Raw genomic sequence first — 23,163 nt, 5'->3', positions numbered from 1 at the left:
TCTTCACTAAGAACATGGTCTTATATATAGAAAACGCTAAAAAAAAAAAGGCGCAGAAAACACCAAACTCTTAGAACCAATAAATGAATTCAGCAAGGTTGCAGTATACAGAAATCACACATAATGATCAGTTGGAATTTTGTACGCGAAGAATGAACAATCTTAAAAGGAAACAAAGAAAACAACTTGGTGTATATCATCAGAAATATTAAAACAGGGAGGAGGAGAAAGCCGGCGGAGTAGGAGGAGACCAAAATATCATGAGGTCCCCGGAGTGCAGCCAGCCAGTCATGCCACCATCCTGACACCGACAAACTCAACGGGTGACAGGAGCGAAGGGAAGCAGCCATTCCAGGAACAGAAAAGGACCGCCTTCTGGCAGGTAGGACGTGGGGAGGGGTGAATCCCAAGCGTCGAGACGATCAACTGCGGGTGCGGGTGGGGGCGGGGGTGGGGGCGGGGGTGCGGATGGGGGCGGGGGTGCGGGTGCGGGTGGGGGCGGGGGTGGGGGTGCGGGCGGGGGCGGGGGTGGGGGTGCGGGCGGGGGTGTGGATGCGGGTGGGGGTGCGGGCGGGGGTGGGGGTGCGGGTGCTGGTGGGGGTGGGGATGGGGGTGGGGATGGGGGTGCGGGCGGGGGTGGGGGCGTGGGTGCGGGCGGGGGCGGGGGTGCGGGCGGGGGGCGGGGGCGTGGGTGCGGGCGGGGGCGGGGGCGGGGGCGCGGGCGGGGGCGGGGGCGCGGGCGGGGGCGGGGGCGGGGGTGGGGGCGGGGGTGGGGGCGGGGGCGGGGGCGGGGGTGGGGGCGGGGGCGGGGGTGCGGGTGGGGGCGGGGGCGGGGGTGGGGGCGGGGGAGGGGGTGGGGGTGCGGGCGGGGGCGGGGGTGCGGGTGGGGGTGCGGGTGCGGGCGGGGGTGCGGGCGGGGGCGGGGGTGCGGGTGGGGGCGGGGGTGCGGGTGCGGGCGGGGCGGGGGTGCGGGTGGGGGCGGGGGTGGGGGCGGGGGTGCGGGCGGCGCGGGGGTGCGGGCGGGGGCGGGGAGGAGCCGCTCCAGCGAGCAGTAGAGCAGTGGCGCACAAAATCGGAATTTTTGTCAGTCGGCTCCGCGGAGGGTCGACGCTCCAGAGGCAAGGACGGAGCCCAGGCAGGGACAGTGTGGTCCCGGGTCCCTCGGGGTCCCAGAAAGACCGGGGGCGTCTGAGAGCGGCAGAGCTCGCAGGTGTCAGAGCGGGGCAGCCGGCCGCAGAGCCGGACCGAGGCGGGGCTCTCGGCCCGCGGTGACAGTCCCCGTCGGGCCTCACAAGCGGCCGACTCGGGAGACTCACCTTCCTCCTCGGGGAGCAGCGGCCCAGGACCCGCGGCAGGACTCTGCTGGGTTTGGAGACTCTAAGCGGGGCCGAGCGCCAGAGATGAAAACGCTCGGTCACAGACTGGTGAGCTCGGACGGCGGCCGGAGACCAAGGAGGCAGGAGGGAGCGACGGCTTTTCCCCGAGGGCGCGCTGAGGAGCCGGGCCCCAGCTCTGGGCTCCCACGGGCCGGACACGGGGACGCCGCCATCTTTATTCCCGTCGCTCTACGGAAAGCGCGCAGGGAACAAAAGCTCCCCAGAGCGAACCGAGCAGATTGCTCAGCCCGGCCCCTGGCAAGGCCGGTGCAATTCTGCCTCAGGCAAAGACCATTTGCGAATCGGGGCAACAGGCCCCTCCCCCAGAAGATGAACGAAAAACACCCAGCAAAGACCAATTTTACCAATCACTGAGAAAAGCAAAACCCCTGTGCTAGGGGTCTACCCCTCATAGTCACGAGAATTCATGGCTTTTTTCCCCGTGATACTTTACTCTTTCAAAGTTAAATTTTTCTAATTTTATGTCTTCTTATTCTATTTTTTAAAATTTTTCCTGTCTCCTATTTTAACATTTTTAACTATTTTATCTTATAAGTAGTTTTTAAAAATCTTTTAAAATTTTCATTGCTATACTCATATTTTATCCCTCCATTGTATTTAACCTTATTTTTTATATACATATAGGGTGTTTTTTTTCTTTAAAATTTTGGGATACAATTTCCTCTAATAGATCAAAATATACCCTAAATCTAGTGCATGACTTTCTCCTAGTCTCCAGTCTAATCACATTCTTTCCTCTTTTTCCTTTTCTTTTTTCAACCAACTTCTTATCAATTCCTTTTTTAGAATCTTTTTTAATGTTCATCTTTACAGTCATATTCCCATCCCTTCATCACGTTTACCCTTATTTGTGTGTGTGTGTGTGTGTGTGTGTGTGTGTGTGTCGTTGCTACCCTTTTAGTATTTCATTCTCTCATTTATCTATTCTTATCTGGATAAAATGACAAGGCAGAAAAACTCACCACACAAAAAAGAACAAGAGGCAGTACCAATGGCTAAGGACCTAACCAATACAGCCATTAGTGATATGTCAGAATTAGAGTTCAGAATGAAGATTATCAAGGTGCTAGCTGGGCTCAAGAAAAGCACAGAGGATATTAGAGAATCCCTTTCTGGAGAAGTAAAATCCCTTTTGAGAGAAATAAAAGAACTAAAATCTAACCAAGTTGAAATTTAAAAGGCTATTAATGAGGTCCAATAAAAAATGGAGGCTCTTACTGCTAGGATAAATGAGGCAGAAGAGAGAATTAGTGATATAGAAGACCAAATGATGGAGAATAAAGAAGCTGAGCAAAAGAGAGACAAACAACTACTGGAACATGAGGGGAGAATTCGAGAGCTAAGTGATATCATAAAACAAAAAAATATTAGAATAATTAGGATCCCAGAAGAAGAAAGAGAGGGGCAGAAGGTATATTGGAGCAAATTATACTAGAGAATTTCCCTAATTTGGTGAGGGGAACAAGCCTCAAAATCTAGCAGGCACAGAGGACACTCCTCAAAATGAATAAAAATAGGTCCACACCCTGTCATCTAAGAGTAAAACTTAAACGCCTCAGTGACAAAGAGAAAATCCTGAAGACAGATCAGGACAATAAGTCTGTAACACACAATGATAGAAATATTAGACTGGCAGAAGACCTATCCACACAGACCTGGCAGGCCAGAAAGGACTGGCATGATATATTCAGAACACTAAATGAGAAAAATATTCAGCCAAGAATACTATATCCAGCTAGGCTGTCATTGAAAATAGAAGGAGAGATAAAAAGCTTCCAGGACAAACAAAAACTAAAAGAATTTCCAAACACCAAACCAATCCTCCAGGAAATATTGAAAGGGGTTCCTCTAAGCAATGAGAGAGCCTAAAAGTGACAGACCAGAAAGGAACAGAGACAATATACAGTAACAGTCCCCTTACAGGCAATACAAAGGCACTAAATACATATCTTTCAATTGTTCGCCTGAAAGTAAATGGGCTAAATGCCCCAATCAAAATCAAAAGCTTCTGCACAGCAAAGGAAACAGTCAAAAAAACAAAGAGGCAACCCACGGCATGGGAGAAGATATTTGCAAATGACAGTACAGACAAAAGGTTGATATCCAGGATCTATAATGAACTCCTCAAACTCAACACACATGAAACAGGCAAACATATCAAAAAAATGGGCAGAAGATATGAACAGACACTTCTCCAATCAAGACATACAAATGGCTATCAGACACATGAAAAAAATGTTCATCATCATTAGCCCTCAGGGAGATTCAAATTAAAACCACATTGAGATATCATCTTACACCAGTTAGAATGGCCAAAATTAATAAAACAGGAAACAACATGTGTTGGAGAGGATGTGGAGAAAGGGGAACCCTCTTACACTGTTGGTGGGAATGCAAGTTGGTGCAGCCTCTTTGGAGAACAGTGTGGAGATTCCTCAAGAAATTAAAAATAGAACTTCCCTATGACCCTGCAATTGCACTCCTGGGTATTTACCCCAAAGATACAGATGTCGTGAAAAGAAGGGCCATCTGTACCCCAATGTTTATAGCAGCAATTGCCACGGTCGCCAAACTATGGAAAGAACCAAGATGCCCTTCAACGGACGAATGGATAAGGAAGATGTGGTCCATATACACGATGGAGTATTATGCCTCCATCAGAAAGGATGAATACCCAACTTTTGTAGCAACATGGACGGGACTGGAAGAGATTATGCTGAGTGAAATAAGTCAAGCAGAGAGAGTCAATTATCATATGGTTTCACTTATTTGTGGAGCATAACAAATAGCATGGAGGAAATGTGGAGTTAGAGAGGAGAAGGGAGTTGGGGTAAATTGGAAGGGGAGGTGAATCATGAGAGACTATGGACTCTGAAAAACAATCTGAGGGGATTGAAGTGGCGGGGGGGTGGGAGGTTGGGGTACCAGGTGGTGGGTATTATAGAGGGCATGGATTGCATGGAGCACTGGGTGTGGTGAAAAAATAATGAATACTGTTTTTCTGAAAATAAATAAATTGAAAAAATTTAAAAAAAATTTAAAAACATAAAAAAAATCAATGTACAGAAACCAGTTGCATTTCTATACACCAACAACAAGATAGAAGAAAGAGAAATTAAGGAGTTGATCCCATTGATAATTGCACTCAAAACCATAAGATATCTAGGAATAAGCATAACTAAAGAGGAAAAGAGTCTGTACTCAGGAAACTATAAAGTACTTATGAAAGAAATCGAGGAAGACACAAAGAAATGGAAAAATGTTCCAAGCTCATGGATTGAAAGAACTAATATTGTGAAAATGTCTATGTTACCCAAAGCAATCTACAGATTTAATGCAATTCCTATATACACTTTTGCTATTGTAATAAATTGGAATATTATTTTTCTTTTTAAGAAAAAGAATAAAATAGAAGTTAAAAAGTTAAAAGAATAAAATAAATTTAACCAAGAAGGCAACAGTTTTGAAAACTGCAAGATGCTAAAGGAAGTTTAAGAGGACACAAATAAATGGAAAGACATCCCATGTTCATGGATTGGAAGATTTAATGTTATTAAGATGTCAATAACATACAAAGTAATCTACATACTCTGCATCCCAGCAACATTTTTTGCAGATATAGAAAAATCTATTCTAAAGTTTGTATAGGTTTGCAAGTGATCCCAAATAGCAAAAGCATTTGAAAAAGATGTGTGTGGAAGTCTCACACTCCCTGATTTCAAACTCACCACAAATTCACAGTAATCAAAACACTGTGGTACTAGCAGGATGAGAGACATATAGACCAATGGATTAGAATAGAAATCCCAGAAATAAACTCTCACATATATAAGGCCAAATGATTTCAACAAGTGTACTAATACCCCTTAAGGGAGAAAAGGACAATCTTTTCAGTAAATGTTTAGCAAAGAGAAAACTAGATATCCATATTTTAAAAACAAAGAACTTGGTCCCTTATTTACACCATATGCAAAAATTAACTAAAAGTGGATCAAAAACCTAATGCAAGGGCTGAAATCCTAAAATTCTTACCAGAAAGCATAGGGGGAAATCTTCATGACATAAGATTTGACAGTGACTTCTTAGCTATGACAGCAAACACACAGGCAGTAAAAGAAAAAAATAGGTAAATTGAACTTTATCAGAAGTTAACATTTTGTGCATCAAACATCCGTATCATGAGTGAAAACACAACTCATGGGATGGCAGAAAAGATTGTGCACATTACATATTTGGGAAGGGATTGATTTCCAGACCATATGAAGAAGTATAGCTCAAGAACAAAAGAAACAAAACAATAAACAATCCAATCAAAAATTGGGCAAAGGACTTGAAATAGACGTTCTCCAGATAAGATACACAAACGGTTCAAAAGCACATGGAAAGGTCCCCAACATCATTAAAAAATGTAAATAAAAACCACCAAAAGATAACAGCTCACACCCGTTAGCATGGCCACGATCAAAGAATAAGAGAAGAACAAGTTAGTGCAGATGTGGGGAAATTGAAAGCCTGGAGCACTGTTGGTCAGGATGCAAAGTGGTGCAGCCACTGTGGGAAATGGTGCAATGATCCTCCAAAAAACTAAACCTAGAATGACCAGATGGTCTAGCAATTCTGCTTCTTGGCATGTACCCAAAAGAATCGAGAGCAAGACTATGAGCAGATATTCCTACGTCCACGTTCATTGCAACGTTATTCACCGTATCTAAAAAGGTGGAAGTATTCGTTGAACACAACGTGGTATATCCTTCCAGGGGAGTATTCAGCTGAAGAAGGCAGATAACTGACACAGTGCTATGATGGAGACAGAGGTCAGGCTGAGGGAGGATTCCCCATTTTGGACGGGTGGTCCGGGGAAGGCTTCCCTGCAAAGCTATTTGATGGAGACCTGAAGACAGGGCAAGAACGAACCATGGGGCCCTACGCAGGGAAACCATCTTGGTGGAAGGGACAGCAAGGGCCATGCTATGGGGGCAAGAGTTTGCAGGCATGTTTGAAAAACACCAAGGAGCCTGGTACGGCTGGAACTAGAGCGTGGGAGCAAAGCAGCAGAGGACGGGGCTGGACGTGCTGGGCCAGGCAGGCTGAGGTGAGGACTGGGCTTTTACCCAGAGTGAAAGGGGGAGCCGCAGAGGTTCTGGGAAAAGAACGGGGAGATCTGGCTCAGGCTTACCCAGAATTCCTCTGGCTTCTCATCAGACCACGCTAGTGATCAGAAACGGAAAACCCAAGCAGGGGGCTGACTTGTACAAAATCACACAGGATATGGGAAGCCACTGGATAAGCCACAGGAAGATGAGCCAGAAGTCTCCCTGCTCTGAATGCCAGAGCAGCCCTGAGCCCTTCAGGGCTGGGTGCCAAGGTCTGCCCCCAGATTTCCCACTGTTGCACTCAGTGTTTTAAAAGAAGCGTTAGTTGTACTCTCTCCCACCCCGAACCTCCCCTTCAGGGGAAACACACAGCCACCTCATCTCAGAGACCACCCGTCTCCTGCCTCTGATGGTGGGACACCCTAGCGCAAACCAGCTCTTAGGAGACGCGAATACATTTGAATGCACCTGTTGGACAAGTTTGGGTAGGGAACCGGAAGTCGGCTTCAGCCCTTCATTTGGGTCAGTAAGGATGAGAAAAGATGGCGTGTTTGAGCATACGAACACACCAGTGTGCACGAACACAATCTGGGCTCTATCCCTCCTCCCCACCAGCCCGGGCAATCTCTCCACCCAACTGGGAGAAACTGGCACTTGGGCTACCCTGAGGGGGCAGTACAAGGCACATCATTCAATAAGCTTGACTCCGCCACCTGCTCGCTGATCCAGGTTGTCGGCTCTTTTATTAATCCTAGCCCGCTCATCCCATGAAATTGAGATTGAAAATGCCTGCATATTTATTTTATAACTGGATGTCTATACCTCTTTAATCCCCTTCCCCTACTTCACCCATCACTCCACTCACCTCTGGTCTGGCAACGCCCAGTTTGTTGTCTAGTTTATTTGTTTGTTCATTTGTTTCTTTTTTAGAATCCATATATAAGTGTAATGCTATGGTGTTTTTCAGGCTCTGTCTGATTTATTTTGTTTGGCAGGTCTTCTAAGTCCACTTGTGTCATAGCAGATAGCGCGATCTCATTCTTTTTCATGGCTGAGTAATATTCCATTGTATATCTCTACGTATTCCATTATCTGTCTATCTACCTCTTCATTTATCTATAGATAGAGATACCACATCTTCTTTGTCCATTCATCTATCAGGGGATACCTGGGCTGCATAGCATAGGGAATATAGTCAATAATACTGTCGTAACATTATAAGGTGAAAGATGGTAATGACACTAATTGTGGTGAGCACTAAGTAACGTGTAGGATTGTCAAATCAGTATGTGGTTCACCTGAAACTAATATAACATTGTACGTCAACTGTATTTTAGTAATAAATTTTTTAAAAAGTCCTACCCCTCAAAAGATAGATAGATAGATAGATAGATAGATAGATAAGAAGTAGCCTCATAAGACTGTTGTGGGGATTTCACGATGTAAGTGAAGGTTCAGGAAGCAATGCCTGGTCTCCAGCAGGCCCTCATGGCCACAGTAAAATCTCTTTCAGGTCCCCTGTGTAGAGGGCCTTCCTACCCCTCAGCTCTTCCTCACCCATGCACCCCCCACATGGACTACCTGATATCTGAATATGACTGTCTCTGGAAAACAATATTCAGAGATATTGTTTTGGCTCCTTATATTTCCTCTTTGCTCTCCCCCAACTTTCAAGCAAAATGAGGCAGGAACAAAACCAAAGCTTCCCTGCTTTGGAAACCCCTCTGTCTTCTGCATTCAATGAAATTACAGCCTTTAGAAAATGGGATTCATCAGTAAGGTCAAAGTGAGAAATAGGAAAGACCAGGATTTTTCCCAGATCGAGAGAGAGGTAGTAAAAGCAGAGATCCGTGGATCCTGGAGCATGCATGACCTGATGCCTACTTCCTGACAACAGACAGCAAAATCCAAGTAAGGAAGGTCTGCATAGTATGTCAGGGGGAAACCAGATTGGAAATTTATAAGAGTCCCATGCCTAGCTTGGCCACTGAGAGCCACCAGACCCCAAGAGGTCACTCAGGCAGAGAGTGACTCAGGTAGAGAATGACCTCAATCAATCATCCACATGATTGATGAAGAAGCAGACAGCCTGCTAAAAGATCAGTGGGCTTTCCCCAAATTCCTTGACACCATGTAAGACCCCAGAACATGAATGACATAAGACCCCAACCTTCTGAATCAGTTAGGAGTAATGTTCAAATGGGAGGGCTCAAACTGAGAAATTAAATTGAGTTAGACAAAAAAGGAGTTCGATCTCCTGTGCATTTGAGTTTGTGGACTGAGATTCATACCTGCTACAGGATTAGATCCTATGGCTTCCTGTTGCCCTAGAAAATCACACGTCCCCACCATCATGGAAGTCCCTCCACAGTCTGGCTTCTATTCCCTCCCAAGAGCTGACGTACCTGCCAGCTACACTCAATGACTTGGAGCTCCCAGAGGCTCGTGCCATGCGCTCTCCCGCGTCCATGCCTTTGTTTTATCCTTTGCCCGGAACACCCTTACACACTGAGGTCCCCCTGACGCTTCCTACCGTCTTCTGAAAATCAGCTCGAAAATGAGACCCACCCATGATCCAGGATGAATTAGGGAACCCCCGCCTTGCTGTTCCTACGGCATTAATGTCACTGTCGTATCGTATGCCGGAGTGTGCTGTGATTGTTGACGCAGCCATCTCCACCCCTTGGGCGCAGAAATAAAGTGCTTAGCATTCTTGCACCCCCAGCATCTGGCACAGGGCCTGGCACCCGATGCACACATGGTAAATGAAGGAATCAATGAGTAAAACAAATGCTGTCTCTGTGAGTGCCTCAATATCCCCGTTTGTCGAGCTGGGAAAGCAGAACAGACAGTAACTCTGACATCCTGTGACCCCACGAATCTGCGTCCGGTTGATCGAGGCCTTAGCAGGGTTGCAAATAGACTGTTATTAGCTCTCATGAGTCAGGGGAAAGGGTCGGGGATACAAGAGGGGACATATCCATACTTACCTTCTTCAGATGGGACCCTTACCACAAAGAGGAGTTACTAACTCACGGAACTTAAAAGTTCAAAGCTTCTGGGCTGGTTGAAGGCAGAACTTAGTGCAGGGGCTCAAATGGCAAAGCCAGGACCCTGATTTCTCCAGCCGTCAGCTCACTTTTTGGATGCTACTTAAATTCTTAGTCAAGTTCTGGCTTTGGTGGGGCAAGACGGCAGCCCGAACTCCTAGCTGCCTGCCCCACCTTGCTCAAAACAGTGGGAGAGCGTGATCAACACCCCCAGTAGCCCTTATTGACTATAACTGGTCTAACCTGGCTCTGGTCCCCATCCCGGAGTCAGTTGCGAAGGACTCGCAACGGGACTGGCAAAGGCGTGGGTCATGTGACTCGTCCCATGCTGTGGAACGTAGAGCCACCATGCTGCCTAGGGACAGAAGATGAGGTGTGGCTCCCAGTGGAACTCGGAATCTGTTGGTGCGGAACGGGGATGCTACGTAGACAGCCAGGTCTCTCAACTCTCACTCTGGTCCCTGAACTCTTCTCGGCCCGGACGTAGATAATAGAAATCCTGTCTCCTTAGCAGTTTTGGAATTAACCTGGCTGCTCCAAATACATCCCCAAGGACGGAGGCAACACTGGGAGCTTCCAGAATCTCAAGCTTTTCTGATTGATCTCTGCACCCTCCTCCCCCTATCTGTCGTGTTACATCCTGTTCTGGAATCAAGCCAGGAGGAGTTTCCGGAGCACCTCCCTGCTACCCCCCATCTCACAGTGGCTTAATCTGATCACCCATGTCTGAATATCTGTCTGCCCAGAATGGACCAATCACCTAGAATAACTGGGCTGCCCCCAGCTCACTCAGAGACCACCTTCTGGATGTACCTCAATGCCTAGCCCAGATGACCTCTGGACATTAGATGTTGGCTGGTGGTTGCCATGCTGCAAGTCCGTCGAAAGCAGATTCATTTGTCTTAAACAAGCCCCAGTAATTCCTACTGCCTCCTTCTCCTGGCCAGTTGAGCCACAATAAGCACATTACAGCTGCAGATCCAGTGGGACATCCTCTGGCTTCCCTTAGCGAACATTCATCCACTCAACAGCATGGCTTACGTGCCTTACGGGTGCCAACTGCCATGCCAAGGGATGGGAAGACAACATGGGACGAGTCTGATATGGTCCCCGCTTCCCAAGAATTTTTCAGTTTCGAGAGGGAAGTGGATATTTACCAAACAACTATGCAAATGATTGTTAATTTCAGCTGCGCCTCGTACTCAAAAAGAAGGGTATGGGCTGCTCTAAGAACACATCATTTGGTTTAAAAGATCTCCCAGAGGAAATTATACTGAAGCTGGAACCATAAGGTTAAGTAAGACTTAGCCAGGCAAAGAGCAGGAAGATGAGGGAGACAGAAGCAGCAGCTGGTTGGTACAAAGGTCCTGAGGTGACGGAGAGCACAGCCGCCCTGTAAGCCAGCAGAAAAGCACCAGGCTGGAAGGCGTACTTCAGTCAGTTTCTTCCAGAAATGTAAAGTTTTAAAATTTCTACATCTCATTTCATTAGAAATGGAAAATCTCTCTAAAGCAGCCAAGACTGAGTGGTTGTTGGGTTGTTGTTGTTTTTTTTTTTTTTCACCCTTTCTTTCTTATTCTCCTACAATTCAGACTTCAAACAGCCATTCCCCACACTGCCTCGGGGCACCTAACCTGGAGCATCCCTGAAAGTCTGCCAATTACAGCAGGCCCCTTCTTAATTCTTCCACCGATAGGGCTCCTCTAAGAAGCTGCAGGCTGGCGCTGAAGGGGACTGAGAAGTTAACAGCACACTCTCTTCTGGGCGCTGCCCACATCTTGAGTCCCCGGGTGTGATCTCGCTGCTCCCCAGCACTTAATAATGCAGTTATCTGAACATCTTTCCCACTGAAGGAGGAAGGGGAAAAAAAAAAAGGTTCTGCAACACACACACACACACACACACACACACACACACACACGCATGCGCTGCCACTCAAACTCTCTCCAAACATGCTGTCACAGGGGCTCTGTCCCTCTCTCCGCTGATGCGATTTGAACACTGTCACAGCACCAGCCAGATCCCCTGCCCTGCTTGGCTGCCTCGGCGACCTCCATTATTTATGACGGGGCGTGAAATTGATTGTGGTTGAAAGATCCACACTGGAATCAAATGAACTCTTCAATTATTGCTGCACAAATAAATCTCTGTTTCCAGGGTTCCCCTAGGGAGCAGGCATCTAACCCCGGGTTCAAGGTAATAGATATTTCTGGCTGGCAAAGTACAGGTGACTCTATTGTAATGATTGTCAAGTGATAAGATTCCCAGGGTCAAGCGATTCGTTCTCTCCCTCTTGGCACCCCCGCCCCACTCCTTTTAACAATTCCGAAGGAAGCATATTCCAACAGTCTTCCCATTGTGTGCCTCCATGGCCTTTCCCCGGCTGCTGGGTGCATGACAGATCTTTCCATGCTGCAGGCTCTGGTCATTTCCAACCCTTTTCACAGGAAATATGCAGTGAGTGTTAATGGGGTTATAGAAAGATTAATGGAGCTTTCAGGGTGTTCGGGCTTGGCTGGTATTTCTTCCACGGAAAGCCATCGGCTCGGGAAAATTTAATGATGAGACTTAACCCAGTAAGACAACAAAAAGACAACCTCCACCCATCTTGGGCTTAATCTTATTTTCCTTCCTGATAAAGCAGGGCCTTCCCGGTAAGGGGAGAGAAGCAGAGAACCCAAAGACTGAAGGCTTATTGTGGCCCACCAAATGTGGAGCTGAATACCTTCACAAACCTCAGGTATCAAAAATGGGTGATCACGGGCTACATTTGGCCCACAGAGGCATTCTGGTGGGTACGCCCAGTGTTTTAGGAAAATAAGAATTGGTCCATTTCACATGCGCAATCTGGCTCTCCTGGAAAAGACCCGTCCAGACTAGACCACACCTGGATCTCGCCTGGCCCCAGTGGGCAGGACCAAAGGGGTATTGCCCCCTGTAGGTGGCCAAGGGCAAACACCCTCAGATAAGCCTTAGTCCCTGAGTGGCCCCGGTTCATTCATTCTCCTGCCTGGACACGGTGAACATCCGAATATGCAAGGTCTGACATGTCCCACCTCCCTGCCTGTTCACCACAGCCTCCCCTTGGTAGCTGTGACCACGTGCTCGCCCAGCACAGAGAAGACCGAGGTGACTCTGTCTTGGTTGTATATAGACCTCATGACAGCGTCTGGCTTTATGGGACCAGGACAGACAATGACTCAAGCCTAGCCAAAAAAGAAACATAAGATAACATAACAATAATAATTTTTAAAAGTCCTTATTTTTTTTCATTTTCATTGTAACATTTTATAATGCCCTCCCAATTTCAACCTCTCATGTCACCTTCATGGACTAGACTGGGCCAGGAGAAGCCTGCGAAGGAAACAGTCTATGAGACTTTGGGCACCTGCATGCGGGCCACGGGCCCAGGGGACTAAGCAAGTTATCTGGGGAGAAGGGAGAAACAAGGCCATCCTCTGATCGTGTCCCTTCAATTCAGGGTTTGGTCCTTGCCACTCACCTCCAGAAACCTCACCATCTTCTTGTAGAATCTTAATGTTTCATGCTAGGTGGTGTCTCGTACCCACGGAGGAAAAGTAAAGTCTCTGGCTATGTCCAGGTGATCTTGAGGTCTTATGACCAAAGGTTTCCCTTGCACCCCTTCCTGTGTTGACGACCAATCGAACTGACTAAGAACCGTGTCACACAAGACCACGAGGTTTACTGTTGCCTCGATGCCATGCCACACCTCTGTTCCAGGAGCACAAAACATGATGAAATCAGGTCAGTTTACATTTCCGAAGTAAATGTACCATGAAGCCATGTATTGGATCCTTAAACACAATTTAAGTTGGCTAGGGTGAAACAGACAGAGCAGGGGGTCACTCAGCCCCCAGGGCCCTGAGGCGACCTTGCATGGGCAGTGGACACAGAATGGCCCCTTTCCTACTTCTTGGTCTTGGTTACCTATATTTCCAGGAAGCCCTGGTTGAGCTCGTAGCTTGCCAAGGCTATCTCTGAACACAGTTCTTTCGCCACCTTCCCTTGTCTCTCTCTTAGGACCTCAAAGACATTTTAAAAGGCCAGGAGGAGAAAAGCTACCATATCCCACATCTACATTGGGATACCCCCAAATCTCCAGTCAAGCCCAGAACCACCCATGGGCATTACTGCAGACACCAATAAGTTACCTATCTCCAAACAATGAGACGTAGAACCCCCAGGGTACCTTCATGATGGAAAGCAATCCTCTTTCCATTTGCTTCCCTATGATTTGGCTAAAGTTTATCGAGTACAGTTGACCCTGGAACAACATGGGTTTGAAAGCGTGGGTCCAATTACATGTAGGTTTTTTTTTCAACAAATATACCGACAGTGCTATGAATGTATTTTCTCTTCCTTATGAGTTTTGCTTAATAACACTTTTTCCTCTCTAGCTTCCTTTATTGTAAGAATATAGTATGGAACATATATAACATATAAAACACATGTTAATCAACTGTTTATGTTATCGGTAAAGCTTCTGGTCAGCTGCAGGCTATTAGTAGTTAGGTTTGGGGGGGGAGTCAGAAGTGATAGTGTGGGTTTTTAACTGGGCAGGGGGTTGGCGTCCCTAACCCCCATGTTGTTCAAGGAGCGACCATATATGGGTTCATATTCTATGGCTCTCTCTTCCAAACAGAGACATTCCGAGCCCAGTTCCTATCCTGCCAGCCCCAAGTCATCCCAAATGTGGATGGACAGCAAAAAGGGAAACCCTTCCACGGACTCTCCAACCTTTCTTATGCCTCATTCTCCCTCTCCTCCCCCCAACGACTTATGAGAACTTTTTTTTAAGATTTTATTTATTTATTTGACAGACAGAGATCACAAACAGGCAGAGAGGCAGGCAGGGAAGCAGGCTCCCCACTGAGCAGAGAGCCCGAAGCAGGGCTCGATCTTAGGACCCTGAGATCATGACCTGAGTTGAAGGCAGAGGCTTAACCCAGTGAGCCATCCAGGTGCCCCTACGTATGAGGATATTAACACCTGTTCAGAACGCTCTTAATTATATTTATTTATGCTTTTTTTTTTTTTCTGGAACTGGGTGATTTCTTACACCATCTTCCACACTTCAACAGATACTCACCAATTTCTACTCTGTAACATCCTGTAAGACAGATGCCTACACTGCCTCTGTGACCGTGGGCAAATAACTCAACCTCTCTGTGCTTAATGACCTCCTGTGTAAAATGGGAATTAAAATAGTAACTCTATCAGAAGGTGGTTATGAGTATTAAATACATTACCAGAACAGTGCTGAGCACACCTATAGGCACATAGAAGTGTTTTTTATCATCTTGCCCTGCAGAAGTTTCCAGGCAAGCAAGGAAGAGGTGAGATGCAGGGAACCTGAGAGAGCCTGAGGAGGCACCCCCCAACCCAGGCTTCAGGGGAGAGCTGCAGCTCTAGGAAGGGATCCCCATGGAGCTGACACCCAAGTAAAATCCTTTAAAAGTGAACGGGAATTAGTCCGGGGGGTAGAGCTGGGAAGGGCATCCCTGGCAGAGGGAACAGCCTCTGCAAAGGCAGAGACTGAAAGAGGCATGGAGCTTGGGAGGGTAGTAATTTCCTATGTCACTTTGACTGACCCCAGGGTGCCCAGGTCAAGCACTACTTCTAGGCATGTCTGTGGGGGTGTTCCCGGGTAAGACTGGCATTTGAATCAGTAAAGCAGAGGGCCCACCCCATGTAGGTGGGTAGGAGCCAATCCACAGAATAAACAAAAGGCGGAGGAAGGAGGAATTGTCCCTTTTTTCCTGCCTTACTGTTGAGTGGGGACATTCCCATCTCATCTGCCCCTGCCCTTGCACTGGGATTTACACCACTAGCTCCCCCAGTTCTTGAGCTTCTGACTCGGGCTGAATTATACTACCAGTTTTCCTGGGTTCCCAGCTTGCAGATGACAGATTGTGGGATGTCTCAATTTCAATAAAAACCCATGAGCCGATTCCGCCTATGAAATCTCTCTCTCCCTCTCTTCCTCCAGATAAAACGTAGGTAGACGGATGGATGACTGATAGATACATAGATGGAGATGTAGACAGATGACAGATGGATGAAGATACATAAATAAATGGAGAGAAGGGCGCCTGGGTGGCTCAGTGGGTTAAGCCTCTGCCTTCGGCTCAGGTCATGATCCCAGGGTCCTGGGATCGAGCCCCGCATCGGGCTCTCTGCTCAGTGGGGAGCCTGCTTCCCCCTCCCTTTCTCTCTGCCTGCCTCTCTGCTCACTTGTGATCTCTGTCTGTCAAATAAATAAATAAAATCTTTAAAAAAAATGGATAGAGAGCCAGATGATAGATGGATAGATTGATATAAAAATCCCATTGGTCTGTATCTCTGCAGAACCCTGACTAATACAAACATCTGAACAAGGACCGCAATGGCTGCCATTTTGACCTCAAACTTTCTAATTAAGTTCTTTCCCGCTTATCTCTTAATTCCCATAAAAGACCCCACAGGCAAAGCATCCCATGATGGGAATGGAAACTACCCCCCCAAAGCAGTGAGGACCCTCCTGAGCCAGCAAGACCCTGCCCACAATTGACCCTGAGACAGTAATAATTTGACCTTCGCTGCCCACCTGCACTACCCACCTACCTTTGTATCACATGTTCCTTATACAAACTGGAAGGACTCCTAGCACTTTGGAGACAAGTCTTTGGGATGCTAGTCCACCGTCTTCCCCTGTGCTGGCCTCATGGAAATAAACCCCCTTTCTCGTTTCCCACCCCTCGGCTCTCTGCCTTTGGACTCTGTCAGTGGTGAGTGGCCGGACCTGGTCTGTGTGGGACGCCCGGAGCCAGCCGTTCCTGCATCCCTTCACCCTGTCTAGAGACCAGTTAGAATTACAAAGTGCAGCCGGGCAGAGTATAGCTCCCCATAGCACGGGAGAGAAGAGTCTGGAGATCCTGCCAGGGCTGGATAGTGAACGCCTGGTGTTCCCACGCTACACAGCTTGGCTCTTCTCCTGAGGGCAAGAGGAGCTTTGGGAGGGATCTGAGCTAGTGTATGACCTGCCTATAGTGTGAAGAGGCTGGAAGGAAACATGCTGGAGGCAGGGGCAGCCAGGCGTCAAGCTGGACCAGCTCCCAGGTGGAGGTGACAAGGACTGAGTGATGCAGAGGTGGAGACACTGACTTGCTCTCCTGCCTTAGAAGCATTTCTACAGTCCTAGCAGCTTTGACTCTCGAGAAAATATTCCCTTGCAGTTCCCCTCTTGCAGTGCAGAAACACTGGGGAAGGGCCTGAGGTTGAAGCAGGGAAGATCAGAGGTTCAGAATCCCCACCTGCCACTATACGTATATCGATGCCAGCTTTGCAGATGGGGAAACTGAGGCACAGGCCAATAGAGTGACTTGCCGGAGCTCCCCTGCTTGTGCAAGCGAGGGACTCGGAGGAGAAATGCCTGGTTATCGGTTACTGCTCAAGGGTCAGCATTGAATGAAGGTGGTTCCACAGTCTTCAAGCCTCGGGGAAGCCTCGCGACCATCCCATGAGGTCTTAACAGTGTTTCTTGACCACGGACGGAAAGGTTGAGGTCGCGAGCCTGGGTGATCTCAGTGTGGAGACCAGCCATATCCTAACATTCAGGGTCGTAGCCAGGGCCCATCATCCAACATCCAGCATGTGTCAGACAGAATGCCACAGGTTTTGCACCTGTGAACCCACCTAATCCCTCCCCCTCACCCCAAAAACCTAAGGAAAGAAAACCAAGGGCAAAGAGGATAGACAGGTCGCTACTCTGAAGGTGCCGAGGGTGGGACACGAACCCAGGCCGTCGGACACCAGAGCCCGTGCTTCTCGTGGCTCTGCTGGTCGACTTTCACATGGTGGTGGAAGCAGCGGGGCGTGAGGGCTGACCCATGGTCCTGCGCGGGGTTTCCCAGTTGTGCAGGCCTGGGACATCATTCCCAACTTCACCAGCATGGTTTTGGACAGCCAGCCCCAAGGGGTGGGCTTGGGGTACTGGGCGCCTCCCCAGAAGACCCCAAAGAGCATTTAGAGTTCAAATGAGGGAGCCGGAGATGCCAGCCCAGTTCGGAAATGCCTGCTGGGTGTGCAAGGGCCAAAGTTAAAGGTATCATGTCCTAGACTATAAATATGGAGCCTGACAGCCAGCTGGTGAGAGGATTGGCGCTGGACCCCCAGCACCGGGCCCCCTCCCTATTCTACAAGCCTGTTTCATTCATTCACCTGCACAGTTCCAAGCCCTAGTTAGTCGGCCACAGTGGTGTGCCAGTTATCACGCTGTTAACCACTATTTCTGGTTTTCTCCTTCCAAGGACTGAGTACAGTGAACTTGCCAAACTCCTTCAACTTCAGTGGGGCCAAGTGATTTGTCCAATGGAACATGAACAGGAGTGACTCATGACTTCTGGGCAGAAGGGTTTGAGATCCAGGGTGAAATCGCCACATCTCCCCCTCCCCTTCCCTGGTGAGTGGCCACTGCCCAGGCTGCTGTGGAGAGAGCTCCATCAATCAGCCAGGATATCGGAGCAAGCGATGACATGGGGCCCGGCCCCAACTTGACCCCCACCAGACCCATAGTGGGAGCAAGAATTCAACCCCTGTCGTCATGAGCCACCTCATAAGGGTTCAAGTTGGCCTGTGACCAGCAGCCCAGCCCAGCCTGTCCTGATGGATACAGAGGATAGGAGGAAAGGCGTACAAGACGGCCCTGCCCTCAAGGTAATCACAGTCCAGTGGATGGGAAAATGAGTATACAAATACCAGCCACCCCACTCAGACCTCAGAAGATCTGTCTCAATTACTATACACTCCTGCACCAAAGCCCTTGCTCACTCACGTGACACCCGCCGCCATGGGGAGCTGGCCCGGAGGGGACGTGGAGATGGGAGTGTAGTTTTCTGATGAGAAGAACAGGCTCTCCTCCAAACGCGGCTTCCTGAAAGGCCCATTGCGAGGATGTGTGGCCCATCTGGAAAATTCATTATTCTCTAGCCGAGTGATATGGCCCTATTTATCCCGGAGTCAAGAATCGCCCTGTGGGCAGCTGTGTAAACTCCAAGGGAAATGGGATATCGATTTGCAATCTCTTAGATACACACACACACACACACACACACACACACAGCCTCCTTCAAAGCAGTGTTTGTCACCACCGCTTTCTTATTCTTATATTTTTCTTCTGCTTTGGAGCCATGTTTGGAAAGACATTTTCTCCCAACTAGCTGGATAGAGGGAGTAGTAGTTTCTTCCTTCCAGCTAGGTAATATCCCCTTTTTTTGAGCGTCACCGCAGAGGCTGAGCCCATAGTTCTTATTCACCGACTTACAGGTGCTCCTGGGTCCCAGCCCCAGAGATTCTGAGCAGCTATCTCGGCGCTGGTGCCTGGGAATCTGCATTTTGGCAAAACCACACAGGTCACGCTGGTGCAGGTGGTGGGTGGGCCAGACGGAAGAAGGGCTGGTTCTGATGCTGCCACAGAAAGACACTGCATATTCCTGACTCCGGTGGCTGCCAACAGCCTGAAGACGTCCCTTGGCTCCCCTCAGCCCCATGGGCAAAACTCTGCCCAGATCCCCCACCAACTCTCTGGAGGGCCACGAGGTAGGCTCCTAAGTGGTCTCCCTGTCTCTAGCTCCCCATCCCCAGTCCATGTCTCCACCACAGCCCCACATCCAACATGGCGCCCCAGCCGCCAAGCCTCCCTGGGAGCCATGTTGCCTGCCGCATGCCTTAATTGAGCAGTTATGCTAAGCAGGCATAACGCTGAGCACTTCGCATCTGATGTCCTGTCTGGTCTCCACAAATCGCCATGATATAAGGGCTACTTTTAGCCTCCCTCAAGGGAGACAGAACTAAGAAGCAGGTAGTTTCAACAACAGACCTTCCCTTGACATTTGCAAGAGGAGGCCTTAAGCCCCAAACTCACACAACGCCCCCCCTTTCCATCATGGCTCCATCTCACGCCTGAAGGGGCTTCATCTTGCACGTGTCTGCACACCCCAGCTTGCACATCAAAGCTTCCTCCATGTTTCCCCAAAACCGCAGCCCCTTGGCCGTTGCTCTACAGTGAGAATGGGCACACCAGCAGCATGGTGCCTCCTTAGGGGGTAGCCTCAGCAAAGGGGGTCATGCAGGCTTTCGGAGTAGGTCAGAGGATGCTTGGACAAGAATCATGGGCGGAATGGTCTAGAATAAGGCAGCTTGGGTTCTGGACCCCACTGACTCCTCACCCCATGCAGAGGGCACAGCCAGAGGAGGGCCACAGCAGGCCTTCCACGATGCTCTCTGCCAGGACTAAGGGCACTGCTGAGAAAGTGTCACAATGGCGGGGTGACGACAGAAGCCCAGCCTGACTCCAAGGCCTGTGACCTCAACTAACATCCCACCCTCCTCTTCCGCCCACATTCAGACTGCTCAACATGGAATATGCAGTTTGGCCTGGGCTGCTCCGGGCAGCTTCCTACCTGGACCCTCCCTCCTCCACAGACAAAACCCCCTTCTGTGCGTCAGACCCAAGCTATGATTTGCCAATTCTGAGCATGCCATGCTCTCTCATCTCCCTCTGGCTCGATGGGCTCTAGTGCATACGTTTGCAATGTCTTCTCTTTGTTTTTCACCTAGATAGCTTTTATTTACCTACAGCTTAGATCAAATGTCCTCTGCAAAGCATTCCCCAGTTCCTCCCCTGCCACCCTGGGGCAGGATTTTTAACCCCTCTCTTATGGCCACACAAAACACACATTACACTCTTGATGAAACTGAGCCCCTCAATAACCACAGAAGCCGGCACAGAGTCTGGAACATTCTGTGCTGGGTAGATGTTGCTTATAAGAACCAGGCTAACCCTGGTGGCAAATCACTCTTCCTTGCTTCCAAAACCCAAAGAGTTTTCAAGAGATTAAAAACCTATCTTGTGGGGAAAACTGGAAAGCGTATATACCCTAAGCAGAAAAAGATGTTCATCATTAGCAAAAAAAAGGATAGAGTACATTTATTTGATGTGAGAAAAATGTTAAGTGGAAACAGCATATTACAGATCAAAAGAGAATGTTCACATTTAAAAATTGTACACCTAAAATATATGTTAAATATACATTTGGCACATAGTAATAATATTATAATAATTATATAATTATAATAATAATATTATTATTAAGAGTCATTCTCCTCAGCATGCAGGAGATTCATTAATGTCTTGCTTTAATGAACAGTTCGATTGTTTTGTATTAAGAATATTTATTTTAGGGGCGCCTGGGTGGCTCAGTGGGTTAAGCCGCTGCCTTCGGCTCAGGTCATGATCTCAGGGTCCTGGGATCGAGCCCCGCATCGGGCTCTCTGCTCAGCGGGGAGCCTGCTTCCTCCTCTCTCTCTGCCTGCCTCTCTGCCTACTTGTGATCTCTGTCTGTCAAATAAATAAATAAATCTTAAAAAAAAAAAAAGAATATTTATTTTATGTTTTAAGAATAAAGGTATATTCTTGGGGCACCTGGGTGGCTCAGTCGGTTAAGTGTCCGCCTTCGGCTCAGGTCATGATCTCTGGGTCCTGGGATTGAGCCCCACATTGGGCTTCCTGCTCGACAGAGAGTCTGCTTCTCCTTCTCTTTTTCTCTCTCTCCCTTTGCCCCTCCCGCCTGCTTGTTCTCTCTCTCAAATAAATAAAATCTTTAAAAAATATATAAAAAATAAAAACAAATAAAAATAAAGGTACATCCTTTAAAAGCAAGTGGCACAGAGCTGGAAACATCCTGGGAGTTCTGGCTTTGTTGGAAGGTGTGGGTGCCTCCCTGGGTCAATTATTTGAAAATGGCACTCCTCATCTGTAGGCAGCAACCCCAAACACCAGCAGATGAATGGCTAAAGAAAATGAGGTATGGGGCGCCTGGGTGGTTCAGTGGGCTAAGCCTCTGCCTTCGGCTCAGGTCATGATCTCAGAGTCCTGGGATCGAGCCCCGCATCGGGCTCTCTGCTCAGCAGGGAGCCTGCTTCTCATCTCTGTCTGTCAAATAAATAAATAAAATCTTTAAAAAAAAAAAAAAAGGAAAGAAAAGAAAATGAGGTATCTCCATACAATAGAATATTATTCAGCCATAAAAAAAAAAAATAAAAGAATGAAGTCTTGCCATTTGTAACAACACAGATGAACTCTGAGGGCTTTATGCTAAGTGAAGTCAGACAGAGAAAGGCAAATACTGGATGATCTCTCTTGTATGTGAGTCTGTAGAAAAAAAAAGAAGCTCATAGATATAGAGAACAGACTGATAGACTGATGGTTGCCAGAGGCGGGGGTGAGCAAAATGGGTGATGAGAGTCAAAAGGTACAAATTTTAAGTTATAAGATAACTAATTCCTTAGCGAAATAAGTCAATCGGAGAAAGACGACTATCGTATGATCTCCCTGATATGAGGAAGTGGAGATGTAACACGGCGGGTAGAGGGGGTAGGAGAAGAATCAATGAAACAAGATGGGATTGGGAGCGAGACAAACCATAAGTGACTCTTAATCTCACAAAAAAACTGAGGGTTGCTGGGGGGAGGGGGGTTGGGACAAGGGGGGTGGGGATATGGACATTGGGGAGGGTATGTGCTTTGGTGAGTGCTGTGAAGTGTGTAAACCTGGCGATTCACAGACCTGTACCCCAGGGATAAAAATACATTATATGTTTATAAAAAATAAAATATAAAATAAATAAATTTTTTAAAAAAGATAAGTAATTCCTGGGGCGTAATGCACAGCGTGGTAATGATCATTGATCATACTGGACTGCATATCTGAAAGTCACTTAAGAGAGTAGATCTCAAAAGTTCTCATCACAAGGGATAGCTGGGGGGCTCAGTTGGGTAAGCATTCGACTCTTGATTTTGGCTCAGGTCACAATCTCAGGGTCATGAGATCGAGCCCCATATGGGCTCAGCATGGAGTCAGCTTAGGAGTCTCTCTCGCTCTCCCTTTGTCCCTCCCCTCCCCTGTGATTGCTCGCTCTCTCTAAAAAAAAAAAAAAAAAAATTCTCATCATGAGAAAAAATAGTTGTGTAAGTATTAGTGGTGGTGGAAGTTGACGAGATTTATTGTGGTGACCAATTGGCAATGTACACAAATATCAAATCGTTATATTGGACACCTGAAGCCAATACAATGGGCATCAACTCTACCTCAGTAAAAAAGCATATACGCCCTCATTGTTGTTATTCTCCAACTGTAATCTCACCAGTGCAGAGTAGAATGAGGCCATGTGTCTTCTAGTTCTGTGTAGGCCAAGTGTGAATCACAGTCCTATCCTTACGAGCACAATGACATCATCACTACTGGCTGATTTTGACTTTGCGCTTCACAGCAAAATCTTAAATCCTATTACCCGTGAACTGCTCTTTCTCCAACCCACTCACAACCCCCAGTCGAGCCAGCAATGTTTTCAACCTAAATGTTTGCCCTTACGTGCCCACTCATCAGATCTCCTCTGGACATCTGTAGCGTGGCTTTCCATTTTGAAACCCGGCCTGATCCACCAGGCAGCAGAGGCCATCAGTGTACACTTGGGGGATTAGTCTAAGGAACCTGGACCCTCTCCTAACCCAGAAAAGCCAACACTGATATTTCTTTCTTTCATTAGCAATCTGAATTTGCCCAAG

General features: G+C 47.8%; 1 protein-coding gene across 5 annotated transcripts in view; it reads right to left on the bottom strand.

The window, feature by feature from the left end:
• The window catches only part of LOC116581393, a 99,639-nt gene extending 79,828 nt beyond the window's left edge, over positions 1–19,811 (bottom strand). For 3 of the 5 annotated variants that reach the window (XR_004282049.1, XR_004282045.1, XR_004282048.1), the window contains exons 1-2: positions 19,767–19,811; positions 13,043–13,272 (exon numbers count right to left, since the gene is read on the bottom strand). The gene's annotated coding sequence lies outside the window, so the exon portion shown is untranslated. Of the gene's footprint in view, positions 1–1,316; positions 1,580–13,042; positions 13,273–19,766 lie in introns of those variants that run through there. The other 2 variants (XR_004282047.1, XR_004282046.1) reach the window with 1 other exon arrangement.
• Positions 19,812–23,163: the final 3,352 nt, after the last annotated feature.

The sequence above is a fragment of the Mustela erminea genome, chromosome 20, assembly GCF_009829155.1.
Source record: "Mustela erminea isolate mMusErm1 chromosome 20, mMusErm1.Pri, whole genome shotgun sequence".
Classification (NCBI taxonomy): Eukaryota; Metazoa; Chordata; class Mammalia; order Carnivora; family Mustelidae; genus Mustela; species Mustela erminea.
The sequence above is the reverse complement of the archived record's forward strand: the minus strand, read 5'-3'. Positions and strand labels throughout refer to the sequence as shown.